The 27,566-nt window shown below is 41.2% G+C and overlaps 1 protein-coding gene across 3 annotated transcripts in view; it reads left to right on the plus strand.

The window, feature by feature from the left end:
• CAST (calpastatin) overlaps positions 1-27,566 on the plus strand; it is a 799,019-nt gene that overhangs the window by 349,604 nt on the left and 421,849 nt on the right. For all 3 annotated transcript variants that reach the window (XM_063724001.1, XM_063724002.1, XM_063724003.1), the window contains one exon: positions 1,397-1,468. The gene's annotated coding sequence lies outside the window, so the exon portion shown is untranslated. Of the gene's footprint in view, positions 1-1,396; positions 1,469-27,566 lie in introns of those variants that run through there.

A 27,566-nucleotide genomic window follows, 5' to 3' on the forward strand; every position in this document is an offset into this window, starting at 1 on the left:
GTTAGATAACATACACTGAAGGAGATACTTGTCCAGCTTGAACATTACCACACACATTTGACATTTCAGAAAACTACTGGTTTATTTAAAGCAAGGCGCACATACATTATAAAGGTGTCATCCTGGCCAGGTGTGGTGACTCGTGCCTGTAATCCTAGCACTTCGGGAGGCCAAGGCAGGTGGATCACTTGAGCCCAGGAGTTCGAGACCAGCCTGGGCAACATGGTGAAACTGAGTCTCTACCAAAAATACAAAAAAAAAAAAAAAAAAGATTAGCTGGGCATGGTGGTGCACGCCTGTAGTCCCAACTACTAGGGAGGCTGAGGCAGGAGAATGGCTTGAGCCCAGGAGGCAGAGGTTTCTGTGAGCTGAGATCATGCCACTGCATTGAAGCCTGGGCAACAGAGTGAGACTCCATCTCAAAAAAAAAAAAAAGGGAATGGTGTCATCCTATTTTAGAATTAAAACCTAGCATATTTTGTTCTGTATATACTTGAAAAATAATTTTATCTAATGAATATGTATGATGATCATAATAATTATTTAGTCATATTACATGAACCCTTCTTCCAAGGAAGTGCAAAGCTTTTAAACAAGCCACTTCTAAAAACTGTCACATCCTATTGCATGCAGCAACAATCAGAGAAGCCCTGACTTGGCATTTTAGTATATTAATAGGCTGAGTGAATTCCTAGCTTAACTGAGGTGGGCCCCTTGGAAGATCTTACGGGTGTTTTATTAGGAAACAAACCAAACATATAAAGGTTTGGTAATATCTGCACCCTGATATTATTCTCAATATGCATCCACAGCCTACAAAGCTAAAGCTCCTTCACAGCCAATAATGCTGCATCCTGGAAAGCGGATCAGCAAATAGCTCAAATTTATTCCCAATCCATAATGCTGACACATAACAACAGAAAAACAGCTATGATAATGCTATCATGGCGTGGTCAGTTGTAACAATAGCTCAATGGCTTGGTAGCCTCAGCAGTAAAATATCTAGGCATCTGAACTTAAAAAAAAATCACAGCAATTTTTAGTGAGAGCAGCAAAAACATATTTGTAACCATAAGACGCTGATTCATTTTCTTGCCTGTTAACCTTCCTACTGGAGCAATTGCTCCCCTGACTGGATTGCTGGATGATGAAGTGATCAATTTCTGGACACCCAGCAAGTTGCTATATATTTGAAACTCTCCAGTGCTGGAGTAGGCAATTATTTTCACTTCCAGCTCAGCTTGGTATGTTTAACTGAACTCAAAGAACTTTCTATGGGAAGTGAGTGCTTTTTGCCAATGTATTGGCACACACATTGCAGAGATAATGGTAATAGCTCCACAAGTTTTCAGGAACCATGTTTCTGGACTGATTAATTTTATTCTTGCTCCCACAGCTTTTGGTTCCAGAGGGCCATAGTCTTCATATACTTCAGCACTCCATGAAGACTTTCTTGGTACTGTTCAAAGTAAGATATAACAAGTTGCTGTGTTGCATACATCTTTACACCTTCATTGCTTGTTCTCCCAGGCATGCTATCATACCCAAGGCCACATGGTGAGATGGAAAGACACTGCATCTGAAGTCAAGGGACCAAGGTTTCAAATTCTCAATGTCTCCCTTGCATGATGGGCAACTGACATATCACTCCGCACTTTGCTTGTTGATTTCTTCATTGAGTGACAGTAAAATGGTTGAGTCTGTTCCCAGCTGTCAGACTGCCAGGGATATCTAGTAGTTTGGTTTCCTCTTCTGGAAAATGACATTAGTAGTTAATGCTACAGTGTTTACTTTGTGCCAGGCCATTTCCTAAGTACTTTACATATATATTTACTCTTTTAAGTCTCATGACAACCCTATGAGGTAGTGTGTTAGTACATTTTGCATTGCTATAAAGGAATACCTAAGACTGGGTAATTTATAAAGAAAAGACATTTATTTGACTCATGGTTCTGCAGGCTGTAGAAGCATGGCACCAGCATCTGCTTAACTTCTTATGAGGCCTCAGGAAGCTTATAATTATGGCAGAAGGTGAAGGGGAAGCAGGCATATCACATGGCAAGAGAGGGAGCAAGAGAGATGCCAGGCTCTGTTAAACAACTAACTCTCATGTGAACTAACAGAGTGAGAAATCACTCATTACTTCAAGAACAGCACCAAGACATTCACAAGGAATCAGCCTCCATGACCAAAACACCTCCCACCAAGCTCCATCTGCAACATTGGGGATCACATTTCAACATGAGACTAGGAGGGGATGCACATCCAAACCATATTGGGTAAATGCTATTATTCTCATTTTGCAGATGACGAAAATGAAACACAGAAAAATAAAGAAACTTGTCCAAGCTTGTACAGTTGATAAGAAACAACTTTGAACCCAGGGATTTGAACCCAGGCAATCTGCTCCATAATCTGTGCTACACTACCTTCCCCATGGGTTGTTATATAGGTTAGTTGTACTATCAATGAAATGTGTATAGTAAGACCAATCCTACAGACTTCACAGGCGTGCTCTGTGTATCACAGTCACAATAGATGTGAAAACAATGTGAGATGAGCTGAAAGTGCTTTAGAAACCATAATGTATTGTTACCTTCTCTTCAAAGTTACCAGTAAGCAACCTCACCTTTGGGTTCCAGAACTTCCAGATGATATTAGGTGATGGAAAACTGAATCACTATTTAGTTATTTGAGAAAGTCCATGCCAAGTGCTCCAAAGTGAGTGGCTGCTGTCCAAGTCAGGTGTCTGAACCTAGAAAAAGGCCAGATAAAAGTTCCATCAATGAGCAGTGAAAAGTCCAGGGCCAGCCGGGTGGTTTTTAATTAATGATACCCATGAGGAACCTAGTTAGATATGAAGAGGTGTCAACACCTTTCCTCACTACTAGGCATAGCAGAGATCCCAAAAGGAAGTAGTGAGGAAAGGTGTTGATGCCTCTTCATATTTAACCAGGCTCCTCATAGCAGAGATCCTGTTGAATTCCTGTGTCCCCCTGCTGAAAAACAAATGTTTCTGGAGCCTTCAAATTTCATGCCCTGGTGAAACACGAGGGCTCTGCAGTAACTACTCCTCCTAAGAAAGTTAAAGCATTCAAAGGAGCTGAGACTGACAGCTTATTAAAAAGGCTGTGGCCTCTTTTGGAAAGCCTTTTGCTTTTTTTTTTTTTTTTTGAGACGGAGTTTTTGCCCAGGTTCCCAGACTGGAGTGCAATGACATGATCTCAGCTCACTGCAACCTCTGCCTCCTGGGTTCGAGCAATTCTCCTGCCTAAGCCTCCTGAGTAGCTGGGATTACAGGCGCCTGCCACCACACCCGGCTAATTTTTGTATTTTTAGTAGAGATGGGGTTTCAGCATATTGGCCAGGCTGGTCTTGAACTCCTGACCTCAGATGATCCACCTGCCTCAGCCTCCCAAAGTGTTGGGATTACAGGTGTGAGCCACCGTGCCTGGTCGGCTTTTGCTTGATTTCCTCTGAGCAGCACTGGGGCTCCTGGATTAAATCTGACTTAAAGGAAGAGAAAATCAAGTTGGCATTAACATAAACAAAACCTGAATATAGCCTAAATTCAAGGTTGAATAAGAAAAACACATTTAACTTGCTGCTCCTCATCACTCACTGCATGTTTTTCCTAGTTGTGCAACTAGACAGTCCCTTGCCCCTGAAAAACTATTTAACCTTATAGAATTGCAGAATAGTTCAAGTGGCCATGTTTCCTTTGAACAATTTCTCTTGCAGGCTAGGGGGTTGCAGTTGGGTGTCTGCCATCTAAGACTTAAAACAGAGGTGGCACACCAGCAGCCTGCAGTCTGAATCTGACAGTCACCCTTCCCCCAGAAGTTTAATATGTTAAAATCATTGGTGAGTCGTCACTGTGATTCAGAAGTCAGATGAGTTCCTACAAAATCTAGATTGATGACAGGAGGAAATGGAGGATTGCAGCAGCAGGCCCTCATCCTTACATGGGCACAGCCTGATAAAGGTGAGAGTCCTTATCTCTCCAGGTTACCTACCTGTTTCATCACTCAGCTATCTGCCTAGCCATTGTATTCATAGAGCTCCACCTCAGCCCTAGTAACATTTGGGACCAGATAATTTTTTTTGTGGTGGAGACTGTCCTGTGCATTATAGGATGTTTAACAGCATCCCTGGCCTCCACTTTCTAGATGCCAGTAACATCCTCCCACTCCTCAGCCTCTTACACCCCAACCCCACTCCAACTGTGACAAACAAAAATGTCTCCAGACATTGACTGGTGTCTCCTGCCTGAGGCAGTGAGAATGGCTTCTGGTTGATAACCACTTTGTTAGAGCCTGCAAACTCATAAAACAGTATTGCATATTCTGACACATTAATACTGCTGGCTTCTTATGCTCAAAGTGTCATAGTGATGAATAATTGGCAAAGTGTGTCTGGATGGTTGTCTTGAAATTTCTGACCAGACTGGAATGTTCTTTTCTTCTAAATGAGCATTCTTATAATCATGGTCCAAGATTATTGGGCCATTAATTGGCACTTGAAGGAAGTTTGCAAGTCACCAGTGTCCTCATTTTATAGGTTAAGAAAACTGAGTCCCAAGGAGGCAAATTGCCCAAGGTCACATAACTGGCTAGTGACAGGGCTTGAACTGGAAGCTAGATTTGAATTCCTAGCTTGTTATTCTTTCCACATTATAAGACATTTGAGCTATAAAGAAAAATGTAAGCATGACATACAGATGTCCTGGTGAGTATATTTAACTATATTTATCATGGCTGCTCTTCTAGGTGACTTCGGGTCCATTGTTATTATTTCTGTATACTGCCATGCTATGGTATCTCCCTTCTCCAAGTAAACTGCTTTGTTAAACAGAACAAAACAAACCCAACAAGAGCTTTATTCACTGATTACCTATCTGGATGTCTTAGGTTAAATACTTGGGATTTAAATAATTAATCACAAACTACAATCCTTTCAAACCTTCTACTGCCAAAATAATTTTTCTACTCCTTGGGGCCTGAAAGAATGGGTTCCCTTTGATGTGCAGTATCCATAGAAGGGAGTCTATTTTATCTGGTGTGCCCAATTTATTTGGTGGTCTACTCTTGGAATTTACATCACTGCTTAACTTGGGAAACAAGGATACAAGTAGAACCTCAGAGTTGGGAATTGTGATTCTTCAGCTACATTTTGGGAGGCTGCTTGGTTGGCCCTGAGGGTGCTACAGAGGCTGGTACACTGTGTAAGGAGTCCCAGAGAAGAGAGCCTTGCCAGAGGTGCTGAAAGTGCTACGGTCATTTGCAGGGACACCAACAATGAACTTTACCTCCTGCCTCACAGCCTGCCCATCATCCCTCTCCAACCGGGAGCCACAGCCCTTATCTATTTACACCTGCTTGACAAGCTGCCTGTCACTGAATGACTCTTGTTTTCCCCTTTGAAAATGCCTTGCTGTTCATTCTTATGCAGCTTTTCTGGTGCCTAGGTGCTTGTGGAGAAGAGAGAACATGCCATCTGAGACCCTTGGGAAGGGCCCAGCAATTAGATGTTTCAGGCCTTCCCATCCACCCAAATGTGCAGCAGCTTCTGGCCCAGAGGAGAACAAGGGGACAGGGGTAGAAACTTTGAAAGAAACCCCATTGTTTGACTTTTTTGTTTCTCTCAGTTGCATGTTTTCCTGCCGCGGCTTCTGATATCTTTATATTCAAGTTCTAAATAACCCCACATTACCTCAACATATCAGAAAATTACTAGATTTTGTAAAATGCTTTTCCCCAACTCCACTACTACATTGTTGATGGTAGAAACCAAAGGTGGCTGCTTTCTTCACCCTTACATTGCATTCTCCTGGTATGGTGGGCTTATAAGGAGGAGAAAGGAACTCTTCCCTTACTTCTGCCATTATTCTTCCCACATGTTGCTTTTGTTTTGTTTTGGGTGAGTATATGGTGACATGAAGGCTTTTGTCCCCTCCCTGCTTAACCTGCCTACCTTGCTTTTTGGCCTGAGGAAAACTGACTTTTGCAACTCTCTGCTCTGACCCTTCAGTTCCATTTGTGTAAACTTCAGCATAGAAACTTCAGTCGATGTTCAGGTATTGAAGCCTTTTGGAGAAGTGGGAGGTAAATTGAGGTCCCAGCAAGCAGCTATCTGTTCTGTCACTTGCCTCTGTGTACATAAGATATTTGGTGCCTTTTTTCAAAGATGTTTTTACCTAACTACCAGAGTGTCTGATTAGCAAGGACACTTCCTAGTTTAACAAGTTACAAGGATTTTAAAGCTTTGGTTTCCAGAGAACATTGTCACTGAGGGGATTGAGCTTTGAGGTGAATGCTTTATGTTGTTTCTTATGACAAGAGGTATTTTGTCAATAGTTGTAGCTAGACCGCCTGTAACCATAAATTATCTGGTTACAAGTATCAGGAGCTGCAAAGAAAGATAAGCCATAGTCCCTTGCTTTATTTTTTGTTTCTATTTTCAGGTGCATGACTTAAGAAAATGGGACAATTCCTTCCATATTTTTTGTTTTTAATTTTTTTCTTTAAAGTCAGGAGCTTTGATGCTTGTTGGTTTCTAGTCAACAGCAATAGCCAACAATGACCACTTTTTGTTCTGGCCCAAGTGTTCATTTTTAGTTTTTAAGGGTTGTCATCGTTAAGGACCTGTGTTTATAATTCAAATTTCAGAGCTACAGGGAACCATAGAGGCTATACAGTTCAATCATCTCATTTTATAAATGAAGAAACCGGGGACCCTGAAGAGAAGTGCTTCCTTCTGGTTGACACAGCTCATCTCTGGCAGAGGTGGAGGTAGGACCGGGTCCTTCCCTCTAGACCATGTGCTCTTTTCCATGAACAGTGCTGTTCTCCTTTACCTTCTCCCTGCCTGTTTCTGACTTTCTTTCTTCTTTCCTTCTCCCTGCCTATTTCTGACCTTCTTTCTTCTTTCCTTCTCCCTGCCTATTTCTGACCTTCTTTCTTCTTTCCTTCTCCCTGCCTATTTCTGACCTTCTTTCTTCTTTCCTTCTCCCTGCCTATTTCTGACCTTCTTTCTGGCCTCTCTAAAATGTTATAGGACATGAAATTCCAAAAATCCTGTTAATTAGAGCTTTATTTTTTAGCAGATGGCCTTCAGATACTAACCCTGACTGCCTTAAAAAATAGCCCATATCTTATTGATAGAAATTCTCCAAGCTGATCTTTATTTAATTCACCGTTCCCTAGGACCCTTATCCTTTCCAGCTGGTTATTAATTATCAGGCAATATCCTCTTGAGCTGTCTCCATTTCTTAATTACCTTATTAATTGTAATCACATAAATTGATCTCTCTGACATTCTAAGTCTGACTCACTGAGGAAATACGTCTAATATTCACAAGAGACTCCAACAATCTTACTACCTTAACTTATTATTTCCATTATGTAGAATGGTATCACTAGAAGCCAGATGTGACTGCTTAGCTGAACTGGCCTTTATCCTAATCATAATTAGAATGTCCTTTAACAATTCTCCCTTAGCCTTTCTTGCTTACTTAGACACACATGAGACATAGCAGTTCATTTCCTCCCTACTTTCACTCTTTAGTCTTTAAAATAGAAGGAATGTTTCTCCTCATTTCATCTTGTGGTAATTCTTTATTTGTAATTCAAGGCATTTATGAGGAGAAAACATTAATATGAATGTATTTTAGTTTTTCAAGGTTTTTATTGTAACACTGTACCCTAAGGACCTGATACCCAATTAAACATTTAAAAAAGTGGTCAAGGTTTTATATACAAAAATAGTCTCTTAATGTGTGTTATTTGAGAACTCATTTTTTTTTTCTTCATGACAAGGTACACTACTATAACCCTTACCTTTTTCCCCAGGTTCCACTTAACTTTTATGAAGTGACAAGAGTAAACAGGTTCTTATATATAAGTTGGTCATTGTTCCATATGATCCTTTCTATATTTGTATAAGAAATGGTTGATTGGTTGCCAGGCACAGCAACTCATGCCTGTAATCCCAAAACTTTGGGATGCCAAGGTGGATGAATCACTTGAGCTCAGGAGTTCAAGACTAGCCTTGTCAACATGGTAAAACCTCATCTCTACTAAAAATACAAAAATTAGCTGGGTATGATGGTGAGCACCTGTAATCTCAGTTACCTGAGAGGCTGAGGTGGGAGAATCACTTGGGCCTGGGAGGTGGAGGTTGCAGTTACCTGAGATCACACCACTCCACTCCAGACTGGGTGACAGAGTGAGAGCCTGTCTCAAAAATAAAATAAAATAAAATAAGGTGGTGAAGACTAGAATCTCTGTGAAAAAAGAGGGTTAGAGAATTCCTATGCATGCTTATTTGCAGGCAAATAAATAAATTTGGGATGTAAAATCAGCTCCAAGCAATCAATCTTTCTTTCTTTCTTTCTTTCTTTCTCTTTCTTTCTTTCTTTCTTTCTTTCTTTCTTTCTTTCTTTCTTTCTCTCTTTCTTTCCTTCTTTCTTTTCTTTCTTCCTTTCTTTTTCTTTCTTTCTTTTCTTTTCTTTTATTTATTTTTTATTTTTTAGCTAGGGTCTGGCTTTGTTGCCTATTGCCTAGGCTGGAGTGCAGTGGCATGATCTGAGCTCACTGAAATCTCCACCTCCCAGGCTCAAGCCATCCTCCCACTTCAGCCTCCCAAGTAGCTGGGACTACAGGTGCACGCTACCATGTCCGGCTAATTTTTGTATTTTTTGTGGAGACAGGGTTTCACCATGTTGTCCAGGCTGGTCTCAAACTCCTAAGCTGAAGCAATCTGCCTGTCTTGGCTTCCCGAGGTGCTCAGATTACAGATGTGAGCCACTGCACCCAGCCTCCAGTCTCTTAGAAAGAAGCAATATAAATTAACAATGCCAATGTCTTTCATGGTGAGGAAAATGGCACAAATGGGTAGATGGCACGAATGGGTAGATTTCTGTTTTTGCTGGGTATACAAAGACCCAATTTGGCGATCCACATGATACATTAAGTCTCTCCACGTATCTAAGGGTCTGCAGAACGTTGACCAACGGTGTGCTACGGATACCACTATCTCAAACTATTCCCAACTGAATACCTTGTCTTTTCACCCAACTTGCTCATTCAGTCATCCAACCAAACCAAGAACTTAGATATCATCCACATGACTTTTCCCCACCCCCTATTACCTGCCAAACTGTCTCATCTAATCAGTCATTAAGTTAACTTATGTTGATTTGGTTCCCTTATTACCTTTCCTCTTTAACCCATTTCTTCTGGTGCCGCTGCTTTGCTCAGTTCCTAGTCCACCCTTTCCCAATCTATTGTGGTAATCTCCCTTCTGATTTCAATGGCATATCGTCTCACGTTGAATGACCTACAAGGTCCTCCATGACCAGCCTCATTAGTCTAATGTCTCTACTACACTTACTCTCCTCCTAAACTTTAGCAATGTTGAACTATTCACAGGTCCCCACTACATGTGTTTTTATATCCCATGGCTTTGAATATTCTCTTCTTCTTTTCTTGGAGTATCATTCCCACATAATTTTCTGTCAAACTCCTATTCCTACTTTAAGACCCAGCTCAAGCATCTTTTTCTAGAAAGCTTTTTTGGAACCCCAAACTGTTGATCATTCTCTTCACTGGGCCCCCTCTTTAGTTTGTACATACCTCATTATTATACTTGTTAACGGTATTGCCATTGTTTGTTTGCAGGCCTGTATTTCCTTTAAAAATGTAAATTACTCAAAGGCAGGAACTATGGCTTTCATTTTTTTTTTTTTTTTTTTTGTCTTCAGCATCTGTCGCATTATCTGGCACACAGCAGATTCTCAGTGTATTAATTGAATGAATATGAATAGAGTTCATGATCACTTGAGATTTCATCAAGTTCTATTCTTCTATGATTTATGATGTTATACCTTATTTTAGGTTTCAACACAGATTCAAATGTCAGGGGCCAATTTGTTACTTAACCATTGTTTGTATCTGTCTGCTCAGAAGCGGTAACTGCTCCTTCTCTGGAACGGTTGAAGGGGGATGGAGCAGAAGCAATCACCTTGTGCAGCAATGGAAATGGTAAAGTGTGCCATCTATAGTGAGAGCATATCATGGGCAAGGGGATGGTTTTGGAGTGAAACTGATCTCAGTTTAATTTCAGTTCTGTTTCTTATTCCGTGTATGACTTTGGACAAGGTTATTTGACTTTCCTGAGTTTCACATTTGTCATCTGTAAAGTGGTAATAATAATAATACCTGAATCCCAAATTTGTTGTAAGGATTAGATCAGGTAGTGTGTGTAAAGGACTTACTATAGTTTTTGGCATATAGTAACTTCTCAATAAATGGTAATTGTTATCATTATCATGACTTTTATTGCAGTAGCCACACAAGAGAAAAAAGCATGATACTGTCTTCTGATCCCCAAGGGATTCCTCCTTCAAGCATGAAGTATACTACTGGGATCCTTATTCAATCTACAGAACACAGAAAATTATTTGAGGAACTATTTTCTCATTTCTCTCAAGAATGGTAGCTAACCAGTGCCATCCTTTTTACAGGAGAGATGTTAATTCATGATTTACAAATAATATTTTAGGGCATTAATTCTCTCCCCTTGAAAAAGGCAGAGTGACCCCCAACACTCAGTGGAATAATGGGCTGAAAATGTAATTTTAGAATCACTAATAAAGTTTTCAAGACACTTAGAGACATCTTGGATTAGCACAAAATAAAAGAGAAGGTTTTCTTCACATGTATCTTTTAACTATGTTGTGCTTCTAAGGTAGAGAAGACAATTCTGTGACCAATGGATCAGAGATCAGAAGAGCGATTCAACAACTCACTCTAGGGATAACTTAGGGCAGTCCCTTATGCACCAGAAGCTTCTGTGTGTTTATAATGAGGATAACACTCACTCTGTTGATCTCACTCAGCCTAGGGCATTTTAAATTACATCATATATTTGGAAGTGCCTTACAATTTGTAAAGTGCTGTACAAATCTTAGTGATTATGAAGATGATTATTCTGCTTTCCTGCCATCCGGCTTCCTCCACCAGATGCCCCTAATGAGCCCAGATCTCTACCAGCAACTCAACTGGTTCTGAAATGAGGACACATGTAGCTTTGGTTGAAATAATCAACTTTTGTTTATTCTTTTGCTGCCTTTCATTCTTGTGAAGCTGGGCTTTCCTTGGCATTTCCATTGACTATTAAAGATCCCAGGTACTATTTCTTTCTAACTGCTCTTCTGAAAAATGTTAAAAACTCATAGCATCTGTCAGCTCCATCAGGCCACTTACTGAGTTCCCAAATCACAGGGAATTGCCCAGAAGGCCTGGATGAGGGTTTTATTGCACTGGATGGAGTTATCTTCTGATTTGTTTTTGCAGGTCAGAAGCATTAACAATGAATTTAGCTTGCTTTTTTCTCTGTCTGTCTTTCCTTCTCTCTCTCTCTGTCTCTCTCCTTGTGACATGGCTACAGAACTGAATATCCATTTGCTACTAGGTTTCCTTTCTGGGTATTTGTGTACACTTTTCAGAGGAGCAGAAATCAAGGCAGATTCGGTGCCAGTTATTTTAATGGAGAAAAAGATTGACAAACCATCAGTCTTTCTCACTCACTCACTGCAAGAAAAGATGTGACATGACCTCCAATAGCATTTCAGACCATCTGACTTAAGACTTGAGTTAGTTAGGTTTTATCTCCTCCAAGAAAAATATTTGACCCTTCATTTCCAGCCAAGCTGTTCTATACTCACTAACTATCATACCATTTCCTGCTTCTTGATCCTGGCTCTTTACTGGGTATAACTTACCTTCCCTTTCTCATTGTGGAAAAGTGAAGCAAAACAAGAAATCATCAGGTAAAGCTCTGCCTCCTCAGTGCTTTCTAGACCCCTCCAGTTTCCATCTGAGATTCCCTTTCTCCTCAGCCCTATGGCATTTATTATTCATATGGTATAGTTTGAAATTATGAAGAATGTCCTATCTGTGTTTTATTTAGTAACTTTTAAAATAATTTCTGAATTCTTTTTCTCCAACTCATATGGCAAGAATCATATCTTAAATTTTCTTTCTTGGCATAAAGTTTTAGCTAGCCTTATTATTACAAGCTTGTTATTATTACTATCTATCATCTACTATTAGTAGCAGTAATGCTTTTGGATTCATTGATAACTGAGGGTCCAGTGGAGACCCTGGATCCTCTCTGAAACCACTTGGGTATGTGCAAGAGTGCAATTAGCCTCACTTTTGCACCAGCAAGAGAAATGTTAAGAAAACAGTGTGATAACATGTGCTTTTAAATTGGTGAAAGTTGTGAATTTTAAAATGTCAGCATATTACTTCTCTTAATATTTTGACTCAACCACAAAGCTTTCTCTTATTAGGAATTTCAACTCATTATAAGAAACTGAAGCAAGCCCTTTCTGGCTCCCTCAGGAAAAAGCTGAACAAACAGATGGGCCTTGCTAGGAATTTCAATCAACAGGAGCCCTGCTCCTGCCCACAGATGCTGTAAATTTTACAGGGATCCCCACTAGAACATAGGCCCCACTGCCCAGTTTCCCTGGGGAGCTACAGCTAGAAATAACAAAGCCAGAGTCGTATTTTACTGCATCATTGCTTTCTTTAGAAGGCCTCATGCCCAGTAACACTAACACGAGAAGTCAGGCTACTCTTCATGCTCCTGACATTTTCTGCTCCTAACAAAGCTGTAATCGTTACTGTCAAGATTTAACAATTTCAGAAATGGTGCTGATGACCCAGATGCCTTTCTTTGTTAGCAAATAATTCCTGTGGCATTAGCTATTCCCCATGTATTGAAGGATTTCTCCTTCACTATCAGATTAATCTCAAGAAACTCTGCAAATATTCCTATATTCAGCAGTCTGTGCTTTGTGCAAATTAGGCTCTGAGCAGAGATTTGTTAAATTGAATTCTGTAAGAAGCATAACTCTATTTTCTGGGTTGGTTTAAAAGATGTCTTGGAAGTTAAACATTTCTGTCTTTTTAAGACATTATTTTAATCATTAAGAATGGGCCAACTTGATTTCACAGTGAATTACCCATCTCTTGTCTTTTTCTCCAGAGTTAGTCATTTCTGCCAAAGAACAATGAGTCAGAAACACCTTGTCATTACCCAAATGGTTAGGATGTCCTACTTTGGAGATATTGCATAGTTGAACCATATGAAATTGCTGATATTTGACCATTTTTAAAAAATTTACAAAGATGGCAGTTTTATATGGTGCCACCTAAAACATATTTTCTCCCTTGTTTGGTAAGAGTTAGCCAGATTCCAAGACATGGACGGAAGACAGGTGCTTCCCCTTCGCTTCCCCCACCATCTCTGTCAATGAGGAAGGGAGAAGTTTCAGTGCCCACTCGCCTCTCACTTAGCTTAGTAAGAACAGAGGAAACATGGTGATGTCTCAAGGGGCTTCATTTTATGGACAGATGTATCGGTTGGGGATTTTTTTAATGGTCACATCTTTTCAATAGCTCATCGTTTTATTATTACTTCTTCTCACCCCTTTTTCCCCAGTTCCTACACAGTTTATCAGCCTCTGTACATTTAGATGGCAACGAAAATCATGCTTTTAAGAAGCTTCTAACAATCAGCATATGACTTCAGTTGCTCTAAACCTTCTCTTGATAGTGTCATGAGGAATTTTCCCTTTAGTCAAAGCTAATGAAAATAAGATGTTGTGGGAGCTGGGCAAATCTAGTTTGTGAACATCCAAGAATTCTTTTATGATTTCATAACAGCAAAGGTGTTATGTCTTGTGTTCTGAACCCAGGGTTCCCTTCTTTTGAGAAGGTAGCCCATTATGTAAGAGTGTGTGGACCCTGGAGTGACTTTGGGAGAGGGTGAAGAGTCATGGGTGCTCAGCATCAGGAGAGGAATAAGGAAAGCAGTAACTTTTGTGCCCATCTCTGTCACTTGGATCCATGCCATTGCATGTCTGCTGGGATTTTCTGCCTGTGACAATAATAAAATACTAGATCAGGAAATGACCTTAAAAATAATCTAGGACAACAGTTGATGACACTTGCAAATCAGATAAAAATCATGGTTTCCATTTCCAGGAAAGATTTTTATGTTCAGTTTTAGAAGGTTTATGTAGCTGAGGGTGTGGATTACAGGTTAAGAAACCTTGACTCAGGAGTCCTATCACCTTATTTTACACATGAGAAAACTGAGGACCAGAGGAAGAGACTAAAACCCAGTTTAATGATTCCACATCTAGTTCTCCTTTATCTTTCCTTAAATGTCAGATTACCTGCATTACTCTTGTTCCCTTTCTTACACACAGAGCCCCATGAAACCAAACCGAAGGAGGAGGTAGGAGAAGATGACAAAGGGGAAGTATGTGGCATCCCCCACTTCTAAGTTATACAACCAGGAAACACAGGCAGAGCCTGTACCAACAGCAGTAATGAACTCAATCAACTTGTTGAAAAACATTTCAGTTATTTTAAACAAAAATACTACATCATTCATGTTTTCAGTTATTTTAGGCAAAACACCAAATCATTCCTGTTTTTCAATTCAATCAATCAGCTCATGCTGTATTGCAGTTTATTCTCCTTGTTTTTATATACTCACCAGCGTATAAAAACATGCTTTTTAAATATGTTTTTATTTATTTTCTGCAAGTAAGTAGCTGAATCAAAGGTCAGATTTTAAGGAAATTATTTTGTTGACAACATTACATATTTACTGAATCTCATCTTTATCCTGGCACTATCCCTGCCTGGTGGGTTTATAGACAGAAATGTCACAGATTTGGAAGGCTTTTCAATGCAGAGATTACTATGGATTAAATCCTTGTCTAACTGGTTTTGCTTTTTCAGCCTTAGATGATAGTGATATGGAGAGGAAAGATGGGGATATAATCATTCATGGGCCAAAGTTTGTTTCTTATCACACAGTCAACATGTCATTGGCAGAAGGTGGAAAAGTCACTCCTGACACTTTTCTGCTTCTTCTATAAGAGAACTTTGTTAGGAGCCAGAAGCTCCTCATGGCTCACCTAATCACTGGCTCTGTAAGTGATCTGGGATAAAGGAGGCCTCAGAGTCCCCCAGTTGTAAAATAGGAAAATCAAATATGCCCATCTGGAAAGTTTATACAAGAGATCAATAAAAGCCTTCTTCTCCCAAAACAAACAAAACAAAACAAACCTCAGGGGTAGCCACGGAGGGTAGGAGAATTCACACCATTTATTATAAGACCATGTTTCAGCCTTGTATTTTTCCTTCAGGCTCATGATGAGACACAGCTCATTGTGCAGTCAATGTTGCCCCTTGTTTGGGAGTACCTTGAGCAGCGTTTCCCAGACTTATGGCTGTTGTATGTCACCTTCATTAATTTTGCTGGAATACTTTTCTTTCTTTAAATTGATTTCGGCTTTTTTTTTTACTTTAGTAAATTTTTAAATGATAAATAAAATTAATATTGCTTATCCTAAGTAGTGGGTGATGATAAAAATAAATATATTAAAATAAAAATGGTTGTGTACGTCTAAAATCATGTTGCATGCAGAATATTGTGCCTTCCTTTGAGATACCTGGTCTTACAAGTCCCAGAAACTGAGATGTAAGTTCAAACTTCAGGACAGAGCGAAGACATGGAAGTCTACGAATGTGACATGATGGGGTAGTTTTATCTCTAGGTGCAAGTCAGGGAGAGGATAATGAAGAAAACTGTCCGGCTCACACTTCAAACTGGTGACACTGCATAGGTTCCTTAGCAGCTACACAAGGACCTGCCGAGCTGTCCCATGCCTTCACATACACCCCATTGGGGCTTGTGTTTGCTGTAAAGGTATCCTAACAGCCTTTTCTGGCTCTGCCCAGCCCTGTTTTTCCCTCCTCCACACAACTTGGTCTCCTGGCTTGGGTTCCACCTGTACCTTTGACTCCAGCCAGGTGGTTTCCTTTTGGCCACTATCGCTCAGCGTGCTGATTGCTGCCTTGGTCCTTCTTGTTTGGCCTTTCTCTCTTTAAGGACCTGGGGCTTGAGCTGCCAATTTTATAAGGGAAGAAGTTCTTGTCTTTTAATAGCGTCTCTCCTTGCCTTTCCCTGATTCCATTAATATCCCATCAACGAAGTGCAAATTGTTGCCTTTCCCCTCCCACTTCTTGGTGTGAAGCAGTGACCCAGTTAACAGGGGCAGGGGCTCGGGGCTCCTCTGGCTCGGTCTGCACTTCCAGGACTCAGTGTGTGCCCGAGTTAGAGTGACCTGTACAGTGTGTTCCTGGTGGGACTTTAATACAGGGAGGCTTTTGCTGTTTTCTGCACAGTCAGATGAGGAGCTCTATGTTTGGAAAAGAGGCTTGGAAAAAGAAAAACCAGAATGTGCAGCCTTTTCCTGTTGACTTAGATGCCCTAGGTGGCCGGGCAAGTCTCTGACCTGCTGGGAGGCCTCAGTTTCCTCCTGTGTGAGTGAAGTGAATGGAAAGGAATGGGGCCCCATGAGCCTTCTCACTTTTTTTTTCTGCTTGGTCTTCTCGACTGAAACCAGCATCCTCCCGGTTCTGATCTGGGCAGCCTCCTGGAGTCAGGTGGGGCCAGGGACCAGGTCCAAAGCTGAAGTTCCTTCTTCCTGCTGTTGGAGGTCAGCTGTGGGTAGGGAACTGGACTGCTCAAGCTTCTGTGGTGAGACCTGGAGTTGGGGAGGCCTCTGTGTGGAGCAACAGTGGTGGGCGAGGGGTGTACTCAGCACAGTGATTGCTCAGGGGGGCTGCTGGAAAGGGTGTCAGTTCTAACTGAAGGCAAAATGAGAGAGAACAGGCCGAAGCTCTGCTAAGCTGTTTGGCCTTAGATACAACCCTTAGCCTCTCTGAGCTTCATTTATTCTGATTTTAAAAATACATGCAAAAGGAGTACAGTGCAGCTTCAACTGGAGCAAGCAGCAGGTCCCTTCCAACATCAACATTCTTTGAGTTCATGAGTCCAAGACTCTATATTTTAAAAATATTTTTATGGGTCTCAGACCCTCACTTCAACACTCATTTCATATGCTCCTCACTATTAGCAAACTTGCTACCTACTTTGTTCAAAAAATTGAGTTGTATTAGGGCTGAAGTTTATTTATAATACTCAGGTGCAAGAAATGTCATATAGCACAGTTCTGTTGTTGTTGTTGTTCATTGTTAATTCAAGTTTGAAATTCTCCCTTCAGAGTGTGGCAAGGGTCAGTAGCAGTCATTATTGGAGGTCCTGCTCTCCAGGGGTAGTCAGGCATCCTTGGAGGATTGCTCAGTGCAGAAAATTCTAGGAGAGACCTCTTTTCTCTAGCCTATCACAGTCACTGCTTAGTTGTTTATTGTCTGGGCCAGAAAGGTCCATTTAAAGGCTGCAGGTTCTATTCCTAAGCCCGCCCACCCGCCTCCACCCTTAGTGCAACTTGGGTGAGGTGGCCTGGTTCTCACTACTAGGAAACTCAGGACCCTTCACATCCATAAGCCACCCCATCAGAGGTTCTGCCATCTTCAGGGAACTGTATTGGAAGGGCCTGGTTTTCAGCCTGCGGCACAACTTTCTGCCACTGGCCCCTTTCTCTGTTCCAGAAAAGTCACCCCCACGGTCCTGTCACTCACTTCCTTCAACTACAATGCCACTTCCTCAGGTAAGAATATAGCCACACAGTAGGCATAGTAATGACTATTTGTAGAATCCCAATTAAATAACCACTTCAAACAAAAGCCTAGGATGGAGCTGCTACCTCGGTGTCCCAGAAACTCGTTTTTCACCTAGAAACACAAAAGTGATCCTTACCCTTGGAGGCAAGATCAGGAGCGCACAATACAAAGGCTGACTTGTTCATCCACTGGAGACTCTGCTACAGTATAAATGCAATATCAAAAATGATATCTAAATTCATTATCCTGCTGTAGAGGCAAATGAGCATGAGCTCCTTCCATTTCTTGCCTTGCGCACCCCTAGGAACAGAGCTCCACTCACACCCTGCATTATCGTTCTCCAATTTCAGAAGATGCATTGTCTCCTTTTGTTCCAGGCCGACCCCCGTTACACATGCCAAGACCGGGTTCCACAGCCATCCTCCATCTTGAAACATCCACCTTTCCTCTTGCAGGGGTGTGTCCTTTTCAGACTACAAGCTTACTCATCTCCTTCCCATTCATTAAAAAAGAAGTCTACCTTTGACCCCCATGTCCACTTAGTAATGTCCTATCTCTTCTTCTATTTCATCCAAACATCTTTAAAGAGTTACCTATACTCAATGTAACCACTTCATGTGCCATTCACTCTGCACCCCCTGCAATCTGGCTTCTGCTTTTGGTAAGGCCACCCATATTGTAGCTGGAAAATCTAGTGGACATTTTCCAATCTTTGTCTCACTGTGTGTTTCTGGGGCATTTGGCCATGTTGCTTGTGTGCACCACTCACTCCCTATGATAGTCATATTATATTCTCTCAGCTTGCCTCATTTGTTTCTGTTCCTTCTCAACCATGGGCTCCTCTCCCTCCATCCACCACCTACCTGCTGGGGTTACCTACCTTTCTGTTTTAGCCTACTGCTCTTCTCATTACTGATACTCTTCTTGGGTGGATTTTTCTACACTCAGGATTTCAGCTACCATCTGTATAGTAATGACTCTCTAGTTCAATCTCCATCTCCAATTTCTCCCCCAAGCTTTAGGCTCACCAATTCCATCACCTGCTAGGCAGCTTTTCTTGGGCACTCTTCAGACATTTTGGATTCAATTGCTCAAAAGCTACATGTATCACTTCTCTCCAACCTAAACCTCTATTTGTCTGTTACCTTCTCTTTACCCAGTGAGAAAAGTTATAAAATGTCTGCCTTGACTTTTTTCTTCTCCTCACTCCTTTTATCCAACTGATCATTACATCCTGATGGTTTCCCCTCCTATGCATTTCTCAAACCCATCCTCTCGACTCCACTCCTACCACCACTACCCTATCTCAAATGCACCTTCTTTTAACTGGATCAATATAACAGTCTCCCAACTGGCTTCCTGGTTTCTAGACCTGGCCCGCTCCATTCTCTCTCCAGAGCTACTTGAATGATTCATATATAAAACACTAATCTGACCCAGTCCCTCTCTTTCTAAAGTCATTCTGAATCTACACGAGGAAATTCAACCTCCTTTCCTGTGGCTGTCTCTTGTCTATCTCTTAAACCTTAGCTCCTACCACCCGCTGCCCCCTATTTTGACTCCAACTCTCAACCAGCAGTAGTTCTCTGCAAGCCTTCTGTTCTCTTTCTGTTCTTTACTTGCACATTTACCAATAAATATGTTTTACTCCAGTGTATTAGGCTAGTATTATAAGGGAAGTTTCAAGTTCATTTTATATTAAACATTAGAGCCTTCATGATTAGGGAGAGAGGGAAAAAGAAAAAAACCATAGCTAAATACATAGTTAAGTGGCGTTCTTCTCCAACGCAGCCAAAAATTGGACTGGGCCTGAGATATTTGTGTGCCCTGTTTGATTGAAAGCTGTTAGAAAGTATGCCAAACATTTTAGATTTTCACTCCCAGAGTTCTTGTAAACCCGGCAGAACTTGTCTGTTATGAAGAGTGCACTGCCCTCTAGAGGTTCCCATTGGAAGGAGCACATCAAACCCACAGTGTTAAGGCATTCTGCAGTTTCTTGTGAGGTTTTGCTGTGGACTTCACTATTATTGTTCATTGTCCCCAAAATGCTTTTCCAGATGTCTAATTCTGAGTCACACATTTTTAATTTACTTTGGGAATAGAGACTTGGGGTAAAGCAAGTGATGGACCTCAAAACACTCAATTTGGAGTCAGGAGATGTGACTTTTAGTCCCGGTTCTTCCTTTAATATCTGAGGACTTAGATTTCATGTCTGTTAATCAAGTAGTAGAAGATCACACTTCAAAACTGTGAATCACCAGAAAGTATGTTTTAGGAGTAAAACTGGGAAGAGTTTTATTAATTCAGTAAATATTTAATATGCAAGACCCTGGGGTAAGAGCTGTTTTGCAGAAGCTAGGAGTTTACGTTTGATCTTTACAATGTTAGATGAAAAGTATTTGAAAAAAAGACACTTGGAAAACATTTGGGCTTGCAATTTAAATGGATGAATTTAACCCTGATATCATAGAACCCTGAAAGTGAAACTGAGCTAAAACAAAGTAAAACTTACTCTGATTCCAAGGGTCTCTTCTGACATGAGAGTGGAAATGAATCACACAACCACACACACACACACCCATAGACACTCTAATATGCCATTAAGCTCTGACGCAAACCCCATTTAGCCTGGTTTCCCCTTTTCTATTTTCAATCAAGAGAGAAAAAAAGGAAGTCTTTCATTTAATGGTAAGAACCAACTATGGTCTCTGTATGCTCGCATAATACTAAAGAATTATAGGTAAATTATATTTTATGTGCTTTATTATGGTACTATGTCAATTGACATCGAACTTCATAGTATACTGAAGAAAGGGAAAAAATATTAGGACACCATTTATGTCCGTAGTAACACTGGAAATAAGATGCCGCAAAGCTCGGGACACAGTATCTAGGAAACAAGACGTCTGAATTCCTGTGATTCCATCCACGTTTGGAGGGATCTGGGGACACCAGGTGGATCTTCTGTAATGCAGGTAGCCATATCTGTGCACCATGGTTATGATGCTCACTTCTGTGGAGTTCAATGTTAATGTCCTCTTTGGCATCTACCTCCTCCAAGTTCAAAGCTGGACTGCTGTGCTGGAAATCCAGCAACCTGAACCTTTTTCTTCATTACAAATCTGGACATGTTTGGACTTGATTTCTGACATCAAATCAATGGTTTTATTTCTCTCTTCATTAGTTTACTGTCTGTCTTTACAAAGTCCTCTGGGCATTAGCAAAGACATGAACCTAACAGAATACCTCAAACATTTTGAACACATATAAAACATTAGTACTTGAAATTTTTTCTTATGTCTCTATAGCTAAGGAAAACTTTTAATTTTTTTTTTCTGCCTTGGCCTAGTCTATCCAGCATTCCTTGCTGGAGGCACAGCTAGGACGAAAGCTTTGGAATGAGAAATGAAAGGAGTAAATAGACTTGACTTTACTAACAGTGTCCATGTTTTTATTCCTGAAAGTTATGACACAACAATTGTTAGACCATAATCATTAAGAAGTTCTTGTCATCATCTTCTCTTAGGTTGAAACGTTCAACAAACAAAACAACAAACCTATTTTTATCCTGCTTTCATATTTCAAATGCATTTATGCACTTCAAATTTCAGTTTCAAATATTCTTGAGGTAAGACTGCATAGTTCTTTGACTTATAACTTAATGCTATATGCTGCCTTATGCTGTTTTACTTCTGCTTTCTTCATACTTTGCTTCATTTATTATCCTATTCTTTCCTTCCTTCTTCCTTTGTAATCCTTGTTTATGGTATTATTAGAACTTGTAAATTTCTGTAGGTAGTGGTTACAATATAGGTAACTCACAAGGCCTAACAAATATATTTAGATAATAAAAAGTATTGAATTCTGAGTCTGGAGTGGGAAAAGTTGATCACATCACTTCTCCCCCCAAACAACATTGCTCTGAGATTTAGTCTAAAGAGATTCACTTTTCAATATGTAGAAATGTGATTTGGTGGATAGCTTGCTGCTCATTCCAAAGTATATTATATTTCTCTTTCTGGAAGCGAACCCCTGGGAAGAAGGTGCTTGGTGAGCAGTGGATGCCCTGCCCAGAGGCCAGGGGTTTTTGGAAATGCCACAGAACATCCTGTTCCTGGGAGCCCTTCTGACGGGTTGTTTGTGCTGTAGAGACTTGGCTCCTGGTGTTCTTGCTCAGACCTTTGGACTTTGGCAAGGCTACTTCTCATGTTTCTGTCTTCCTCTGTGTGCCATTCTGGCTCTGTAGATGGTTTGGTTTTTTGTGTTGTGACAGTGGAGGCTGCTTGGAGTGCACTGCCAGGCATTGGCTCATGGGCACTCTGCTACATTTCAGTAACAGCAACAGAATTTGGATTTGACTGGGAAATAATAACTATTACTGGAAGAAAAAAGTAGCAAAACATATTTCCTAATATGTGCTAACATAATGAGGGGCCAGGTCTCCAGCTTTACGGGTGATTATTGAAGTTTTTGATTGTTGCCAGGTACCAACACTAAGTACTTTAGCTGTGCAACTTGATTTGAATAGCATTGCCAGAAGAGCACTATCAAAGGCTTTTGATAACATGCTACCAAGAAAATATATGACACCAAGATAACCTATGACCCCAAGAAAATTATTTAATCTTCTTGGTGCATCTATAAAAATAGAACCAAGTAGAAAAACAGTATAAATAACAAAACCTTTCTCACTGGGGTTTTGTGAAGGATACCAACTAGCCCTCATGAAGTATTGTGAGTTTCCTGGAAGGAAGGCCTTTTGTAAGTTCAAGTTATTGCCATTCACTAATTATTGGTCATAACATTGCACATGATAGATGGGAAATGGAACAGTGGGAGAATTGAGTGATTAAGCTAAAATCACACAGTGAGCTGGGGGAAAACCCAAAAGTGTGAAGAGATCTAAATTTGTTTCACTGGAAGAACACAGTTATATCTGGACAAAGCCCCAGAGTTTAAGTGACAAGGACACCTAACATAAAACTTGAAGTCATAGGCATGTAGCCAAATAATACAAATATCCTTGTTAAATGCAAGTGTATCCATACCAGTTATGGATATACTTGTCCTTGCAGGAGAGCTAAGGTGAGTCCTGCTGAGGACAGAAACTCTTCTGTGTTTGGTTTGCAGGTAGAGCGAGTAGTTGACCCTCTGAGCCCAGTGCTGCAGAGAACACGGTAAACCTAGTAAACTGAGTGTGGCTATCTCCCCAGGGTGGCCCTCTGAGAATCCCCCCTAGGTTCTTGAGAGAGGCAGGTAGACAGGCTATAGGTGGAAAGAGACCAAGTGCCTTGAGCTCTGTGGGTTAGGATCCTATCTTCAACCCCTAGACACTTAAAAGTCTTGCCTGAACTCATGGCCTTTCAATGAGGAAAGCATCACAGAAAGACTTTATGGTAATCAGACAGGAAACAATGACTGGGCAAGATTTTTTAAGCAGTCAGTGTTAAGAGAAAGAAGGAAAGCCATGTCTTTGCTATTTACCTCAAGGTTATATTTTGCAGCACCTAATGCCAACTATTAAACAAGGATACACTCTTATCTAATTTGCACTGTTGTCTTCCCAGGATCTGGAACATTTTCTGCGGGAGTCCACCTTTATCTCTAGAAGCCTCTGGCAAACTGTTTCATTTCAGCTCAGGTCCTTTTGTAGAAAGAACTTGATGCTGAAAGCAGCTTGCCCCTTCTGCCCTCAACCCCCGCTCTCCCCCTACCCTCCCCACCACGGTTAACTTGTTTTTCATCTTTGTTCTGAGTTGCTCTAGGCTGATTCAATTTTTATTTCCATTTTTAATGAGTTAGTAATTCAGTGATCTTGGCTTTGAATCTTTGGAACTGTGGGTTGTTAGTAAGGATTGAATCAGCTTGTTGGCTCCTAATAGACTCTGAAATCCAGTAATATTTGTGATGTGTTTGTTCACTCCGTTGACTGCCAGGTCCCAGTAGGAGCAATGGCCAACAGAGAAGAATCGAGGTAAATCCTCCTTGGTTGCCTAAGAGCTGTTGTTATTTACCCCAGTTTATAACCTCTTCACATTGAAACATCACCCTTCAAAGGAGGGTGTTGCTCCCCACTTTATCATTTACTTGACTTTACAAGAAACTTTCACATCTTCCAAAACAGTAAGCTGTAAGATTTGCTCCAAGCTCTACGCAGTATATACTATGACCATTTTCCATTTGGAAATTAACTTACATTACAGCTGTAAGTCTATATGCTGAACTTATGATGCTCGTTACTAAATGAATGATAATGGACATGAAATAGTCTGTAATTCATATTCAAAATCTACCATTGCTATGTTTGTCTAAGGAAGCTTCAGTGAGTATACTTCAGATGCATATGAAGTTAGAAAAACAATTAACAGAAATAGTTCAGTAGAGAAATCCTGATCCTAGGACTAATAAAACTAGATTTTCTTAAATCCAAATGCCTGTGAGATTATATGCAGAAGGATAATTTGTGTCCAGCATGTAAATAATCATGATTCTCAGAAGGAATTATTTGCACTTTAATTGCTCTTAGTAATGGAGAGTTGTGTCTTCTTATTTGTCCCCTTATCATTAGAAAGTATCACTTACCATACATATAATTCAAGTTTTCATCTTAAAAAATGTTACTCTAGAAATCTTGATCACAATCTCCTTTCCTTCCTGCCAACTCCCATCCCCCCACCCTCCACCCCACCCGTCCACCCCACCCTCCACCCCACCCCACCCTCCACCCCACCCCTCCACCCCACCCCACCCTCCACCCCACCCCACCCTCCACCCCACCCTCCACCCCACCCCACACTCCACCCCACCCCTACACCCCACCCTCCACCCCACCCCACCCTCCACCCCACCCTCCACCCCACCCCTCCACCCCACCCTCCACCCCACCCCTCCACCCCACCCCTCCACCCCACCCTCCACCCCACCCCTCCACCCCACCCCTCCACCCCACCCTCCACCCCACCCCTCCACCCCACCCCTCCACCCCACCCGCCACCCCACCCCTCCACCCCACCCCTCCACCCCACCCTCCACCCCACCCCTCCACCCCACCCCTCCACCCCACCCTACCCTCCACCCCACCCTCCACCCCACCCCACCCTCCACCCCTCCACCCCACCCCTCCACCCCACCCCTCCACCCCACCCTTCCACCCCAACCTCCACCCCACCCCACCCTCCACCCCACCCCTCCACCCCACCCCACCCTCCACCCCACCCCTCCACCCCACCCCTCCACCCCACCCCACCCTCCACCCCACCCCTCCACCCCACCCCACCCTCCACCCCACCCCTCCACCCCACCCCTCCACCCCACCCCTCCACCCCACCCTCCACCCCACCCTCCACACCCCAGCCCTCCACCCCACCCTCCACCCCACCCCTCCACCCCACCCTCCACACCCCACCCCTCCACCCCACCCCTCCACCCCACCCTCCACCCCACCCTCCACCCCACCCCTCCACCCTGCTTGGTTTTGGTTTATTTTTTTGGTTTTTACAAATCAGTGTATAATTCACTAAGGCTCAAGATACTATGTTTGAAACCTGAAAGCCAGCCTGAAGGTCAAATTCGAAATAACAATTTTCTTTTTGAATTTGAAGTCTCATTAGTGTAAGTGCCAGGATAACAACCCACAGTCTTCTTAATATAGTGGTTCCCATTTACATACTGTATCCTTAAACCACCTCTATTATCCCTTTCTGAGTGTTTTTCTTTCAAATGGTGCTTGTTTTACTTAAATAAACTTTCTTTAGATTGAACTTTCAGATAATGACTTCAAGTGGAAAACCAGTATCCTCTGTCACAATAAATGATATCCAGGAAGAGAAGTAATGGTAAAAACAATAAAACATTATTGAATTCTAGCTAGAAACATAAGCCTACCATGGCACTGAGCCTAAATCTTTTTCTTCTTGTGTTAAGTGTTAAAGATAGTTGAATACACTAAATGGAGACTTCCTCTAGACATTATGATGAGTGCAGGAAGTTGAAAAGAACTTTCTCACAATGTGATTTCGTGGATTTAATACCTTCTCCCAACCAAAAATTACCTTTACCTTAGAAAACAATGCCTTGATAAAACCAACTCAAATCCCCTAAGTTTAACAAGTGATGGTGGTAATGTACAGTCCTCCATGTGAGACCAAACTGAACCCAAGGCTCTATTCCCCAAGATTCTTCTTCCTCACTAATTCTCACTAATATGGAGTGGCTGCCGCCACCACCACCATGATGCCTTCCAGGTGTGCCCTCCTGGACATTCTGGCTCAAGCAAACACAGGCCTCCTCCCTTAATTCCTCTGAGGACACCTGGGAAGAGCCTGGAAGTTTAAATATGACTTCATAGACAAATAGGATAATAAAAAGGAAATAAACAGAAAAACTTAACTCATCTGCTTTTTCATTGTTGGTTAGGGAGTTTTTTGAGGCAGTGGTTCCCCAACTTTTAGCACATATTGAAACAAGCTGGGGATTGTTAAAACAGAGTGCTGGGCCCACCCCCACATTTTCCAATTCAGCAGGGCTGGATGGGAGCCTGAGAATTTACATTTTGAACAAGTGCTCAGGTGAGGCTGGGGCTGCTGATCTGGAAGCCACACTTGGAGAACGACTGTCCTTAGGAAACCCATTGCTGCCTGGCTTCTGCCTACCTGCCTTTAAGCCAGGTCCATATTTCAGGTCTATTTGGAGACTTGTCAAGGGACAGATCCTAATTATAAAATGGAAAGGCAGCTAGTCCCATACATAAGATTGAATTGAATTCTCTCTTTTTCTTGCAAGCTAGCATAGATTGGCTCTTCCCTCATAGCTAGCCATATGACTCCTTCTCATTGAGATCACCCAGCCATATCTCCTCAATTCTTTATTTCCCACATTTTAACATCTCTGAAAATGTGATGTGTGTCACAATCATGCCGCAAACGCCCTGAGCCTAAGGGAATCCTGTTGTACTTGTTCATAGTATCATTGCTTCACTGAGTTATGTGCATTTTTGGTACCACATAAGTTGATTTCATTGCCATTTAAAATGTCTTTAAAATTATGATACTGTAATTGAGCATTGAGACAAAAAGTTATTGTGTATGAAGAAAGGAGTGGGAATAGAGCAATGAAGCTTACATTTGGTATTGAAGGAAATATTTTGTTTCTAGAAGAATGATCACAATTTCATATTTTTTAAAAGAGCTATAACAGTTTTATTTTAAAATAGCAACATGTACAATACACTCATACATAGTTCGCAATTGTTAAAATGATGATGAAAATCTTTAACCTCACTAAAAAAAAACACATTTACAGATTTTAAAAATTCTTTTAGGGGGTACACACGATAAAAATTTAAAGACTTCAGCTGTAGATTGCAGTTTTCTAAATGGATCTCATGATACTGGCGTCTAGCCAAAATAAATTCTTTAATCAAAGATAGGAAAATGAGAAAGTAGGACAACTTATTGATTTTTTTAATAAAATGATGTTAAATGTTTTCAGTTTAAAGTTCTGTTCTATATTCTGAAATTAAGGTGCTTTCTACCTTTTTAGGGGGTTGGGAGGAGTTTAGCTTGAAAATAATGATGTTAATATTAACATGCTTTTCTTTTTTCATTTCTACATTGCCTTTGAAAGCAACAACTATGTGCTTTACAGGGCTTGCATAAGGAGGCTACCTATAAGGAGAAGAAGCTGAGTTTCATTTTGCTACTGAGAAACACACAAAGGATTGCCTTTAACTTCCTAAGCATTGCAACTGAAAGCAGAAGAAATTGCCAGATCCCTGCTGATTTATGAAATGCATTTCAAAGCCACAGAACTACCATTTTAGGCATTGCAGCCCAATTTAATTGGCATTATTTTTCTTACTGGTCCAGAAAATAATGGTATGATTTACAAATGTTGATGTCTTCATTTGATCAAACACTGTATTTAAAATTGTATACCTCTTCCTGC

This window comes from Pongo abelii, chromosome 4 (genome assembly GCF_028885655.2).
Source record: "Pongo abelii isolate AG06213 chromosome 4, NHGRI_mPonAbe1-v2.0_pri, whole genome shotgun sequence".
NCBI lineage: Eukaryota > Metazoa > Chordata > Mammalia > Primates > Hominidae > Pongo > Pongo abelii.